General features: G+C 37.3%; 1 protein-coding gene across 3 annotated transcripts in view; it reads right to left on the reverse strand.

Annotated features, from left to right (window-relative positions):
- Positions 1–8,627, reverse strand: part of STS (steroid sulfatase) — a 111,819-nt gene extending 103,192 nt beyond the window's left edge. For 2 of the 3 annotated variants that reach the window (XR_004745899.1, XM_035348425.1), the window contains exons 1-2: positions 8,295–8,626; positions 6,949–7,235 (exon numbers count right to left, since the gene is read on the reverse strand). The gene's annotated coding sequence lies outside the window, so the exon portion shown is untranslated. Of the gene's footprint in view, positions 1–6,948; positions 7,236–8,294 lie in introns of all 3 variants that reach the window. The other variant, XM_035308701.1, reaches the window with a different exon arrangement.
- Positions 8,628–14,348: the final 5,721 nt, after the last annotated feature.

Genomic DNA, 14,348 nt, shown 5'->3' on the forward strand with positions numbered 1-14,348 from the left:
CACCTAATATGAACTTGGAAAAACGTAAGAATAAACAAATATACTTCTTGTTCAAGCATGACTATTATCTGGGTCTGGATCAAATCCAGACAAAGCCACAAAGCCTTCATCAGATCTAAGTTTAGGTATCTTTTAAAAATGATTTCTCAAGGATTTACTTGTTTAATCTCAACTAAATTATAGAACTTAACATTATTCCTAGTAGTTAATTATTACCTGAATGGAAGATAAAATTATTTTATTTGTAAAATTTATTTGTACAATTATTTGTAATTAAAAAAAAAGGCCATTAAGATACGCACATTAGAGCATATACTCTTTACCATGATTAATGTTTAACAACATTCCTTTTGTTAGCCAAATAGTCATTAGAAATTTAGTTTTGACTCTGGGCTCTGGTCAACAGTATAATAAAGGAGAATCACATAGCCACACAGATAGTTATCCTATTTGTCATTTATCCACCATCCTTAAGATATATATATATATATTTAAAGGTTAATCATGAATAACTACTGATGACAGTATCATGCCATTTCGCAGAGACAAGTGTTCTAAAAAAATAAAAGACATCTTTCTGGTTCAGTAATTGCACATTATTAAGATGTGTGAGCATGTATGAAAGAAAGATCTCTGTTCTGTTTTTGCAGTTCACCACTTCAAAAGGATTTTAGGTCAATGTTTCTCAGCATGTGTTTCATGTTTAGCTTAAATATATAATACAATACCATTAGATTTTGATGGAACAGAGAGATGAGAGTTTCCTTTTTGAAATCTGTATCAGTGTCAATATATATTACATGATAATGACAAAATGTGCAAAGCTGTTGCCATACACTATTATTAAAATCTATTTTTACGTGTATGCCTATTGGAATAAGGACTTTATAATGCTACATTAACCAGCATAATATGACACTTGCTTACATGCTCTAAGGGCTTAGCTAAAACCCATTTGTGTTATCTAGCTTAATGAACAGTTCTGAAAGTTGTTGAATCAGGTTTTTACTACATACCAGAGCTAGATGATATGTGAAATGGCTGTTCCAATACTGCCTTTTACAGGAGTGCCAAATGGACATGAGAAAGAAGAACATGTGTGACAAAAACGTTATACTTTTTTTTTTTTTTTTTTTTTTTTTCCGATAAGCGAGCAGATAAAGATTGTATGGTTCTATAAAATTGTGAGTTTCACAAGCGGAATTTACAGAAGAATTTGATTATGTCCATTTGAATTGGACTAACATAAAAACCATAAGCATCACCTCATTGACTGGTTAGTCTCTTCATCTTCACCTAAGCAGAGCCAAATTTGTCAAATTTCATTCACATTCATAGTCCAAAAATGTTTGATAAGGACAAAAATTAACACACATAATACTGAACTAAGACAGTAAAATCCATCAATTCACTGCCTTTACATGGACAGTGCACAGATCTGAAGGTTGGTATGGAGGTCTCAATGTAATTGTTTGGAGGGACGGTAAGATAAATGGCCAACCCCTTCCTGAGTTCCCATTGGCATCATCTGGAGTCTGTCAAGATCAAAGCTTCAGATTTTAAAACATAATATTATTGCACTTCCCTCTATCTACAACCACTTTTCTAGTCAAAATGGTTTACTACAGAAATTGCTGTGAAATGGCCAGTTAATTTTTCTTTGCTACATAAAGTTAGCAAGTAGCACACTAATAAAATGATCCAGTATGTTGTACTGTTTCCAAAAAGATGTTCTATTTAAAGAAAAGAGAATCTGTATTTGCATAAACTTGTTTGCAAAGTGTAAGATTATTATTTTTAAAACAGCTCTATTGTTATTTATGCTTGCATTATGACAGTACTCAAGGAGTCTTAACACAGCTTATTGTACCAGATATAAAAATTGAAAAAAGGCAGCATTCAGGCAATGTAATTTTACCTATGTAGAAGTTGAATGTCTAGATGGTGCATACCAAATACGCATTTATGGCGCAAACTAATCCATCTGAATTTGTTCATCTTAAAGTTATGCATTTAGTCTGAGTGAGTTGTCTAGGCTTCCTCACTAATTAATAGAAAAAGACAGGCACCTTAAGAGGATGATTCAACTCTTCTTAAGATTGGTACAATGAAATGTTGAAAGTCATGTTCGTGATCGTTTTCCTCAAAGTAGAAAGAGAGCCTAAACACCTAATTTAGACTAGATGTATATGAAAGGAACAAAGTTACATTAAATTAATCTCACCTTGATAGTGGATTGACTGTATGCACTCACTATAAAATACAAGGGAAAAACAAACAAACAAAAAAAACACCTTTGTGTAATAAACAACCACTATACTCTTCCATTAATATAATGTGCTCTACGAACCTTACTGGTTTAACGGTTTCTTACTCCATGTAATACCACTGAAATATGAGAACTAGGGACAATTCTTCATGAGTTTTAGCTGCAAAATTTTCCCCAAGGGAGGCATGTAACTAGTTTTCCTTCCCAGAGTGTTAGCAATCTGATGAATATTCTTAAATACCCTATTCTTTCATTACTCTCAATTAAAAATAAATAAATAAATAAAATTGATATGAGTGATTACATCCAACAGCAAGGATTATTTTCTAGAAATACTGGTAATTTAATCTCTGAATAAAGTCTGCTATAGCTGGCCCTGTATTTAAGTTACAATCATGAGTGTGATCAGACAAATAAACTGTATCTCTGACAGACTTCTGACAGAACAGAAATTACATTCCCTTCTGTTACCTGAGCCAGATGATATTTCAAGGAAGCTGTTGTCAGAGGTGACCAACCAAATGACTGTGTTACCTGATTGTGGTTCACAGCCTCCTCCCTGCTGCCTTCTTGCCTTCATGCTACGCAGGCACAGGAAAACCAAAGCAGCCTGTGACCAGCCAGCCACTGCTAGAGCTGATTACCTTCTTTCACAAGGTCCTTGTCACAGAAGAATAAAACACCTTAGCACCTGACATATGACAAGAACAAGTGTGTGATTGTGCACGGGCACTGTCCAGCGATTCATGTGGAAAGGATACCTTTTAGTCATGTCACTGGGATACCACTACCGCATGCCCAAGTATTACCCGTGTCCCTCTACCCTCCGTCACACTATGGGGTATGTGCTCATTCTGGCCATGGTGGTGCACATGCTCGTTGTGTCATGTCAGGTGCAGGAGGAAGGAAAACAGCTGTGAACCTGTCATATGATATATAGATAGAGGTACGTTGATCATTTGATGGTGAAAAGCATACTGTAACCAGCCCTTGCATTTCTCCAGTGTTCAATCCATCCCATTGCAAACACTGAGCACTACTGTATTAAAAGGTATCTAAAGTAAGCAAGAAATGGTTGTGTCAGGTGGCCATGTTTTGGTGGGGTGGAGGGGCTGCAGGGTGGCCTTTGTGAGAAGTGAATAAGGGCTGCCCCAGTTCCAGCCAGCTCTGAAATGTGATCCTCACTGCAGGGCACAGCTGAACCCCTCAGCCACACTGGTGGTGCCTCTGGGAAACATATTTAAGGACAAAAAATACTGATGGGGAGCAAACAGGGAAAGAATGGGGAGAGAAGAGAAAGGGGGGAGGAGGAGGAGGAGGGAACAACAAGGTCAGAGCAATGCTCTGAGGAGATGCTCTATTATGCCTGAGCAGGTACAGGCCCAAAGGGTCCACAGCCCATAGAGAACCCACATCAAATCTTAGGACAAGAGTGAGAAGCACAGAGTGGCAGAAAAAAACTGATATGTACCAGTGTCATCCTCCTGCACCACCCATTGCCTCTCTGAAGGGACCGGGTGCAACCTGCAACAAGGAAAGGGGAGAGGTGTCTGGAGCAAAGTAGACTAGAAAGGGGGAGGAGAAGAATCTGAAGTGAGGATGAGCCAGGGAAAGTGGAAGGAAAGTATTTTCCCTAAGTGTTTAAATATTTTTCCTTCTTCTTTGTTTCCCAATACTCCAATGGGTAATTAAATATTTACGCTACCTGTAATCCGTGAGTCTTCACACTCCTGTTCTTATTTTCTCCCCTAGCCCCACTGGGAGGACAAGAAATGAATGAGCAGCTGTGACAGTTAAAATGAAAAGAGATATACAGATCCAACGGCAAATTTTTGATTAACTAAAATTTTCTTTCCTATAATTCAATCCATTCAGATTACAAAAGCAAGCCATTTACCACAGATAGAAATGGCAAAGCTTTTTAAGTAAAAAATAAATCTGTCTGAGATCAGCTGATGTATGGTGTTGCTGGTATAAGCAGGAGGATCACGAGACATTAAAAAATAGCTTTTCCTTTATCTTCATTTGCACAAGTGAGAGATATGAAGAAAAGGTTAAGTGCAACACCTTATTGATGACCAAAATTATTCTCTTAAATTTCTAGGACAAAGGAAAATCTACTTTTTGTTACTTTGGTCACAAAACTAATTCAGAAATTGTGTTTTTATTTCTGTAATAGAGCAAATATTAACAGACTGATGTATCCTCATTCTGCAAATAGTCATGAATATGTCTCTAGAAAAACTGGAATTTTTTGATTGTATACTTTCTAGTAAAATAAAATAAAAATATAATGCAAAAAAGTTTTTTTATAATGTCACAAATTAAAAATTTGTTCTATTTTATTTTTACACTTGGAAAAAAAAAAAAAGTCTGTTTAGCATTTACAAGGTGAAACCAAAACTATTCTGTTGTTCTTTTGGGCAGAGAGATATTTTTACTATGTTATTTTGAGCAGGCCTAAAAGATCAGCCCAACCCCCCAAGTTTTTATGACCTAATGCAAAATTAGAACAAAGAGAACAGAATTATTCATTCATTATTTTTATTCTGCCCCAATTAACATGGTGACAAATAAACACTTCAGAAACATAAAAAATAATAATAATAATAATAATAAGATGGCAAGCTACTCTCTAACCAGCTCAGCTCTAATACAGAGATACTCCAGCAGCATTATTCACTGTAAACATTAAACAGCTTTAAAATTAAATACTAGTAGTGGAAACCAGATTTGGAAACAAAAGGTGAAGATCATTAAGTTAGGAAGTCTTAAAAACTAGGAAAATATTTACCCTGAAAAGAAGACCCATGCAATTAGGAAAAGAAGAATTATGAGCTGGATAGTTGTTATATAGCAGCCTGATTGCAACCTACGTAGATCAGTTTCTTCTCCTAAAATATATGCAAGCCAAGTGGCAAAGACATTAATAAAATAATGCATATATATTAGTCAACTTTTTTTCGGGACCTTAAATATTTAAACCTGTACTAATTTCAGAAGCAAAGGAGTAGCTGACTTACTCCCCCATCAAGAAAAACAAAACAAAACCAAACAACAACAACAAAAAACTTGTGAATATACTTAGCTTGGCAAAATATCTGATGGACACTATTTAAATATAGGATTAGGCAACAGTTAGAATTAATGTCTTAAAAATAAGGATACCTGAAGTACTAAGTAATTCCACAGCTAAAAATATCTGCTTATAATGCTAGAAGAAGCTAAATGGTTTCTGAAAGTCTGACTTTAAAAAAAAACTTGATCAAACAGCATAGAAATATGTATTATTGTAATTCAGTAATATAGGATAAAAAGCCATGTAAGCCATAAAGTATCAAGTATTCCTTCTGCGTCCCTCCCAAGTAAATTCTTGCTCCTTCCTCCTCTCCCCATTCTCTTTTTTTTTTCTCTGATTTTTATTCCCTCTTTCATAAAGAGTGTAGAAAACTTTTAAATTCTTGATGTTAATACAGAACATCATCCCTTTTCACATATGACCTAAGAGGCACTACCCCAACACAACAGATTGAATGAAAATGATCATTAGCTCAAGACTATATTAATTCACTTAATTTTTACCTTATTTTGTATGACATTTTAAGACCATAAAGAAATATAAAAAGTATTCCAAATGGGCATTTTTTTTCATTTTCTTGTGGTACATCAGTATTAACTTTCTTTTAACATTTGAACAGTTTCTCAATAATAGCTCCAGGGGTCTCATTATCTTCTGGCCTGGACTGGAGCATGCTGCAAGTATGTTTGAAATGAACAACATACTTTTTTAATCATATCAGAAACTCTGTAAGTTTTTATAAGTAAGGATATTTTCTGCACTCTCTGCATAGGAATGATGCATAGTTTTGTTTTTAAAGGATGGATTCTGTTTATCAGTGAAAAAGAACATATAATACTTTGTCCAACATGCATTTTTCAGGACTATTATTTTACTGTTACTATTAGACAACTACTTTAATGGACAACTTATTCAGTTGTCTATTATAATAATTGGTATGAACTGGAGATCCGACTCTTCCTAAGACTAACTTTTGCAAATGACTAATCCATATCTATCAGCTTCTTATTTTCTTCATCATAGCTGCCAATTCTGTCAGAAATGCGGTATGTAAAAATTACACACATACACAACCCAACGAGTAGCATTCTAATTTACTCATTTAGACCTCTAATACTTCTAATTAAGCACATTTTGTAACACTAGGGATTCTGGAAGAAACCGTGTTCGCATGCAAACACCAGTCTGGTTAGTTTAGGACAATGTCAGAGAAAAACAGGTGTGTGAGCTCTGGGCCCTAAGATTTCCTTCTGAGTATGCCAGCTAATCAACTGATTCTTTAGCATGGCAGGAAGAAAAAATAAATAAAAAAGAACAGGACATCTTTACACCGTTGCCTTTTAATTTCAAACAGTTGTCAAGGAAGCAAAAAATCCAAGGCCATTATCATACTGAATCTGAAGCAGTTCACACTCACATCTGCACAGCCCAAAGTGCCATAGCCACAATTCTTGTTAAGCACTTCTCAACAACCCATCTCAAATGTTCTGACTTCTCCAATCCCTCTTCTCACCCTAAACCATGTCCTTTTTTCTCCAAATCCCTTCCCACTCAAGAACCCTGTATTAGTGTGCCATTGATACAGACTAAGACTGAATACCTTTTGGATGCAGCTGCTTGAATCCTCCAATTTTGCTTGCCCAGGTACTGCTATTACCACCGTCACTCTACCATTACTACTCTTGATGCTGCTGCTCCTCGCTGCTTGCCGTCTCCACAACTTTTCTCTCCCCACCACGTACGCCCTTCCACTGGGCAGCAGTAGGCAATGCTTCCTATTGGCTATTGTGGCTCTCCAGGTGTTAGAACAGGCTCAGCTGCTGGTCTGACAGGGATTGAACACCCAGATACAGGACCACACTTCCTGAAGTCCACTAGGAGAGTACCCTAAGGGCAGAAGCAGAAAATATGTTTGTGAGAAAACAGGATGTATAGAACCCATATTATTAATGAGTCATTGCAAAACTGCATAGCAAGCAATACATGTGGTCAGATTCTGCTCAACATGTGTTTTGGTTAAATAGGCTTCTTCTCTTTCATCTTCCTTCCTTCTCATCTCAAATGCCTGCCCACATGTAGTCCTTCTGTAGAAGCCTGGCAGGTACAACCTATTCAGAAGCTATGAAATTTTCCTTACCTTCTTTATCATTCTTTGCCATCCTCTCTATCTCAGTGGTTCTTATGCATACTGTCTTCTTAGTAACTGTTTACCCCCAGTTAGCAGGTTGGATGTGTCAGAGGTTACAAAGGGAGAAATTAGATTTATTTACTATCACTTAAAAAGTTATAGTTAAGTCTTACATGTTTCCACATTTGAATCAGAGATTTTGTGAGATTATACTGCACATAAACCAAGGTCACTTCAGAACTACAAGCTTATTTCAGAACCTAGCCACCTCCAGAACTATTTAACAATTTATTTCCACTGGATCTTGAAACAGAGTCTGTAATCAAAATTATATACACTTTTAACATTACTTTTTAAACAACTAGAGCTTAAGTGGTAAGAAAAAAATCCACTGTTGTACTGCTGGAATATGTTCTAGTTCACAAGGACCCTACTTTATTTTTCAGTCAAAATGCTTTCACAATTCAAGTAAAGCTCATATTTTTTTTAACCCACTCTAGGCAGGAAATGTTCCACTCCACTGAAATAATTAAGTACATTTCGTTGAAAAATAATTTGCCATTTTATTTGATAGTACCTTACAGACAAGAAAAGACAGCATTAGTATTCCTTTTTCTTTCTTATATAAAATACATTGCATTAAGTTAATGAGGAAAAGACAACACTGCATGTTATTACTTCACATAATTGCTAATTACCTGTCATGAAGAATTTGCTTTGAGCTGTGAAAGAATACGAGCTCCAACTATTGATGAATTCAAAGTTTACAATGAAAAAGAATATATATGACAGACGTGGGAGTAGAAGGGGCATTTTACCTTGCAGCACGGAATGGCCTCTAGTTTTCACACAAGATGTTTGTTCTCTTATTAGTGGTAAATGGGTGCAAAGTCCAGTCACGTGAACTGTAGCACAAAGGTGGAGGGGGAGAAAAAAGGACAACACTGAAAAATGACAATGTCCTGTTATACAACACCTATGCTGCTTTTTCATTAAGAAACTACTTTGCTAGTAGGGAACAATTTCAATGTGTTTTCATAATGCATATACATACAGGCCTAACCAAGAACCCATTTTAACTTGTTGCTGAAGATTTTGTCAGGCTTTTCAAATGCTACTGATATTGCATCTGTACTGTCTGGCTGGGATGGAGTTAACTTTTCCTACAGCAGCCCACACAGTCCTGTGCTCTGCACTTGTAGCTAGAACAGCAGTGGTATCTCTCCAGTGCTGTGTCTATTGCTGCACAATACTGGAACCGCATCAGGACTCCCTCCAACCTCCCCAGGAGCCAGCAGGCTGGGGGTGGGCAAGAGATGGGGAGGGGACACCACCAGGGCAGCTGACCTAAAGAAACCTAAGGGATATTCCTTGCCCTATGACATCACACTCAGCAATAAAAGGTGGGAAAGGGGAAGGAGAGGGGGGCTCTCGTTATAAAGATCTCTATCCTCCCAAACAACTGCTACGCGTGTTAAGGCCCTGCTTCCTGGGACATGGCCAAACATCGGTCATTGATGGATTGATGGGAAGTAGAGAGTAATTTCTTAGTAATTTCTTTTCTCTCTCTCTGTGCTTCCATGCAGCCTTATTATTTTTTTCCTCTTCCTTTTCCTTAATTAAATTATCCTTATCTAAACCCATGATTTTTTTTTTAAATATTTTTTTTTTTCCAGCATACTGTCTTCTTACCCTCTTCGTCTTAGGAGGAGTGAGTCTGAGAGCAGTTGTGGTGGAGTTCAAGGTAAAACCGCCACAGCATGATATGCAAGAACTGCAGGTATGTTTCTGCCTTCTGTACACATGGTAAACATTTCTGGAGAATCCTATGTAGCAATGTTTTTTTTTAAAAAGGTATTAAAACACCTATATAAGCATAATTTCAGATCAGTGATTTTCAAACTCTTCCATTGGGGTGCTATTAAGAAATTAACTGTACAAAAATACTGCACTCCTCAGCCGTCCTGTTCTGCTTAACATGTATTCTTCTAGAAACAATATGTGATCCCAGAAAAATGACTACTCGTAGGAAGCCCAAGGACCCTAATATGAAAAATCACTCATATAACTTTCAAAAGTGGTAATTAGTTTATGCATTATCCTTCTCCACCTACCCCAATCTATTTATTTTTAACAGGGAAATTTTATCAGGAGGAGAAAGACAGATGTCCAAAGACATGTGACAACCACTGCCAATGAAGCACCTGAATCTACAGCCCTTGCATTCTAAATACAAAACTTTTTAAATTATTATTATTTTTTTTTAAAGGCAAAATACTGATTTAAAGGCAAAATACTGAAGCTAACTAAATGGCTGGGAGAAATCAAATTGAAACAATGTTTTATAAAAAGATCCCTGACTGGATTTATTGGAATCTAGTGCAACAATAGAGCATTCTGATCTAACGTCAGGAAAGAGCTGCAGTGAGCCAGACCTTTTTACTCAGTTCATCAAAACATCTCTACCAATGTTTTAAAAGATTAGACTCAAACAAGACTAAGTGTTCATTTACTAGGAAAATCGTTGTGAAAGACATCTTCATCTTTGTGAAAACAAAGCATGATAAAGATCACTCCTGTGTTAGACTGGTTGAATGATAGTGCACATTTAAGTGCTTTTACTCACATAAATCTATTAATACCAACTAATTTTCAACAGGGATTCAAATGAAAAACACCAATAACAGAACTAAAAATTGGACAAAGGGAGAATTTCTGTAAACGTCTCTTATCTCTGCATTATTTTTTCTTTCATAGTAAAATCCAAGGAACATAGCTGATTTTAGAAGATAGTTCTGAAAGTCACAGACAGCCAGAATGAAAAGATACAGTTCTGCTGTTCCTAGTGACTTTATACAAATTGGATTATTGGTTGCAAAAGGGTATTAATTCTGCAGCAAATCTTCAGTTAAAAACAGTGAAAAATACTTCGATTCATTCACTTTTTGGATCAGTTTGAGAGCACCAGTAGTAAGTTTTACTCTAGAAATTTTATAACCATGTAGTTATCCTGAAGGACTGTAGGAGAATCATTATATGAAAAGAATATCTGAAACCTGTGGATTGCGCACAACTTTGTGCAGTTCTGAGGATGTCTCAACAGCTTTTATGTATGAAACTCAGTGATGTATTCTAATGATTTTGGCATTTTCTTTTTCATGCTTGTGCTTAACTTTAGTTAAGAATTAGAGACAGGAGTTCAACTGGGAGAACATACTGGTTGTGTCATGTAAGAATTAAGACTATATCCTGGACTTCACAAACAGAAGTGTTGCCAGCAGGTCAGGGGAAGAAATTCTCCCCCTCTATCCTCATGAGACCCCACCTGGAAGTACTGAATCTACCTCTGGGGCCCCCAGTACAAGAAAGGCATTGACTTATTAGAACATGTTCAGAGAAGGACCATGCAGATGATTCAAGGGTTGAAGCACCTCTCTTATGAAGACAGGCTGAGAGAGCTGGGGTTGTTTAGCCTAGAAAACAGATGGCAACAGAGAGACCTTACTGAAGGTCTTCAATATATAAATGGGGCTTATGGAAAAGATGGTGAAAGACTTTTCATGGCTTCAAATTGAAAGAGGCTGGATTTAATTTAATATTACAAAGAAAAAAAATGTAATGGTGATTACACACTGGAAATGGTTGTATAAAGAGGTTGTGGATGCCGCACCCTGAGAAGTACTCAATGTCAAGTTGGATGGGACTTTGGGCAACATGATCTAGTATAAGGTTTTCCTGTTCTTGGCAGGGGTGCTGAAACCAGATGATCTTTATAAATCCCTTCCAAGCCAAACCATTCTGTGATTCTATGATCCAGGTTTTGTAGTCACTGTAGACAGTTTCCGACTGAAATACTCGTCTAGGTTACCAGAAGACCCTTACAAGACCCTTAAAAAATCAGGGCTTGAACAGACAGGAAAATGTATTTCACTGAATATACTAGACAATTTATTTTATCATATTACCCGGGTAAGCTGGAAAAAGCAGATGAATGCGTAGATTCCCACCCTTTGTCAGGTCTTTCAAGAAGCAGCAAACACCCAACTAAATGAAACAATTAAAAACTGCAAGCAGGCAAGGGTTTATTTAATTTCTACCCGCTTTAAAATGCAGATAGTGTGGATTCCACCCCAGGAAATGTTGGTAGAGAATCAGTGACAACAGTGCCATCTATTGAGTGAAGCTCTATGCTTCCTGAAGCACATAGACTTTCCTCAGAGCTCTGCAACACAAGAATACAGCATAACCCTACCTCATTCCAAGACTGCAACTCAAGGTGACTAGTGTCTGGGTGGCACATCGTACTTAATTGGGATACACAGCCATCTTAATATTCCAAGTCTTGTTAATAGCTTTTGGAAAATTGCATTAGCCTACTTTTGCCTGATGAGGGCATAATTATTGGCCTAAAACAGAAAGATAATATAAAAACTATAAAACAAGTATGGAGTCAGGTTGTCAAACCTGGTCATTAATATAATATAATACCCATTACTTATTGCTTGTAGCAGTCACTGGTCTAAATGACACACGCATCATTTCTGAAACAGGGATACAACAGTTCATTATGTAATACACTTTCTTTCAGATAGCTGCCTCATCAGGCTGGCAAGATAATCATCTCTCATACTTAAAATACATGCAGAAAAATCTTTAAAACTTTATGAAGACATATTAAGTTCTTCATGGGGTAGACATGTTACCACTGATCTCTTTCAGTGGAGTATAATAGCAAATATTCTTAATGAGAATTAAGCTAAAAGTCATCCATGAAGAAAATTTTTGAGTAAGTGAAAACAAAGGTTTTTAGCTTTTGAAAGGAAACAGCAAAATAATGAAAGAAACAGTGGGAAATATACAGTCTAAATAAAGACTGTAATGATATAACAAATTTACTTTAATTCTGAACTACATTTGCACTAAAATGTGTAAAATTAATAACATGTTTTAGAATCCATTCTGCCCACTGATCATAACGGCATCAATGGTTTGATCATGAATATTCTTTAATGATTCTCCCTCCTGCTTTTCTAAAATATATATAAACTTGGCCATAATAAAAGACCACAGATTATTTTTTGGTAAACTACATCTGCAGTAATATTCATAGAGCAGTTAGCTGAAAACTTGATTGGCCTCAAAATAGCCTCCGTGTCATACAGAAAAGCTCCAGCACCTGCTCTCTCTCTTCATCTTTCAATTTCTACAATATTTTTCTTCATGTGAACTACAGTTCCTACAATTATTATATTTTTTTTTTTTTTGTCAAAGAATCCTCTGGTGCTTATTTATTTATTTTGCTGCCATGATAAACTGCATTGGAGAGCAGAGAGTCAAAGATACAAGATGGAAAAAGGATTAGTCAAAACATTTGGATGAGAACAAAATGGGGAACAACCTAACTAAGAAGCAATAGTAACAAATATTCCTGAGAATTACAAATCATTCATTAGTGAACAAAATAAAATTGCGGCAGAAATGGTAATCAGTTCCTGTGTTAATTCAAAGGAATACTGTATCTGGAGCTAAGAAGGCAGCCTATTAGTGGAAGGCGACCTTTCTATTTTTCACTTCTAAAACCCAGGGTTGCAAAACTTGACCTATCCAAGTGCTGGACTTCTAATGATACAGAAAAAAATAGAATCCCGAAGAGCAATCAAAATGCTAAAAGCTTCAGAAAAAGTAACTTATGAGGAAAGGTTAAAGGGATGAAGTTTGTTAAATCCTTTAAAAAAGAACAGAAGAATGACAATAGGCTATCTAAGTAAGGCAACAAAGATGGTGAAGGGTCTGGAAGGCATAGACGTATGAGGAGCGGTTGAGGCCCCTTGGCTTGTTCAGCCCAGAGCAGAGCAGGCTGAGGGGAGGCCTCATGGTGGCCTGCAGCTCCCTCACGAGGGGAGCGGAGGGGCAGGCGCTGAGCTCTGCTCTCTGGGGACAGCGACAGGACCCGAGGGAACGGCATGGAGGTGGGATATGGGAGGGTCAGGCTGGGGGTTAGGAAAAGGTTCTTCACCAAGAGGGTAGTCAGGCACTGGGACAGGCTCCCTGGGGCAGCAGTCACACCACTGAGCCTGCCAAAGTTCAAGGAGCATTGGACAATGCTCTCAGAGAGATGGTCTCATTTTTGGGGGGCCCTGTGTGAAGCCACGAGTTGGACCTCATGGATCCCTTCCAAGTCAGAATGTTTCTTGATTCCAGAAAATGACACATTGAAAACCTGAGAAAATTTTAGGCAAACGGCTGCTCTGGACAGATGTTTTAACCACATACAGTTCTGTCTCAATGCAAAGAATCTGGCTAGATCTTGAATGGAAATCTAGGAACCTTTCAGTCCCGCGGTGCCACTGCGAGCAAGCCTTCACTTGGCAGAACCCAAGACAAAACGTCTGAGATGCACTTAGAGGGTTTGGCGGAGGGGCAAGTCAGATTCTCAATGGCTTGACAGCACAGAGATATAAAGGTCCCTGCCGTGGACCCCTCGCGTCTAGCTGTATTGATATCTCCAACCAGTGCTTCCTGTTTCACAAAGGCTTTATGAAAACAAGCATCCTTTATTGACCTTCTGCTAACACAATTTTACTTCAAACTATGAAATAGGAAGTAATGCGACATCATTTTCTAATTTATTGGTTTTTAAACTCCACATAGAACCCAAATTCCTCAAGGCACAGAAACATTTGTTTAACTTAAAGTAGGCACACAACCGAATGAAGGGACTATTTCCTCACCTGATCATTACTGCCCTACATGCCTGTGCTCACAAAGGATATTTGGCGTTGGCTGTTCACAACAGCGTTTTGGAGTATATTGTCAGGGAGTGTTTGTATGTTTCCATATGTAGGGAGGAAGACAGGGCAGTAGCTTCAGAG

The sequence above is a fragment of the Oxyura jamaicensis genome, chromosome 1 (genome assembly GCF_011077185.1).
Source record: "Oxyura jamaicensis isolate SHBP4307 breed ruddy duck chromosome 1, BPBGC_Ojam_1.0, whole genome shotgun sequence".
Taxonomy (NCBI): domain Eukaryota; kingdom Metazoa; phylum Chordata; class Aves; order Anseriformes; family Anatidae; genus Oxyura; species Oxyura jamaicensis.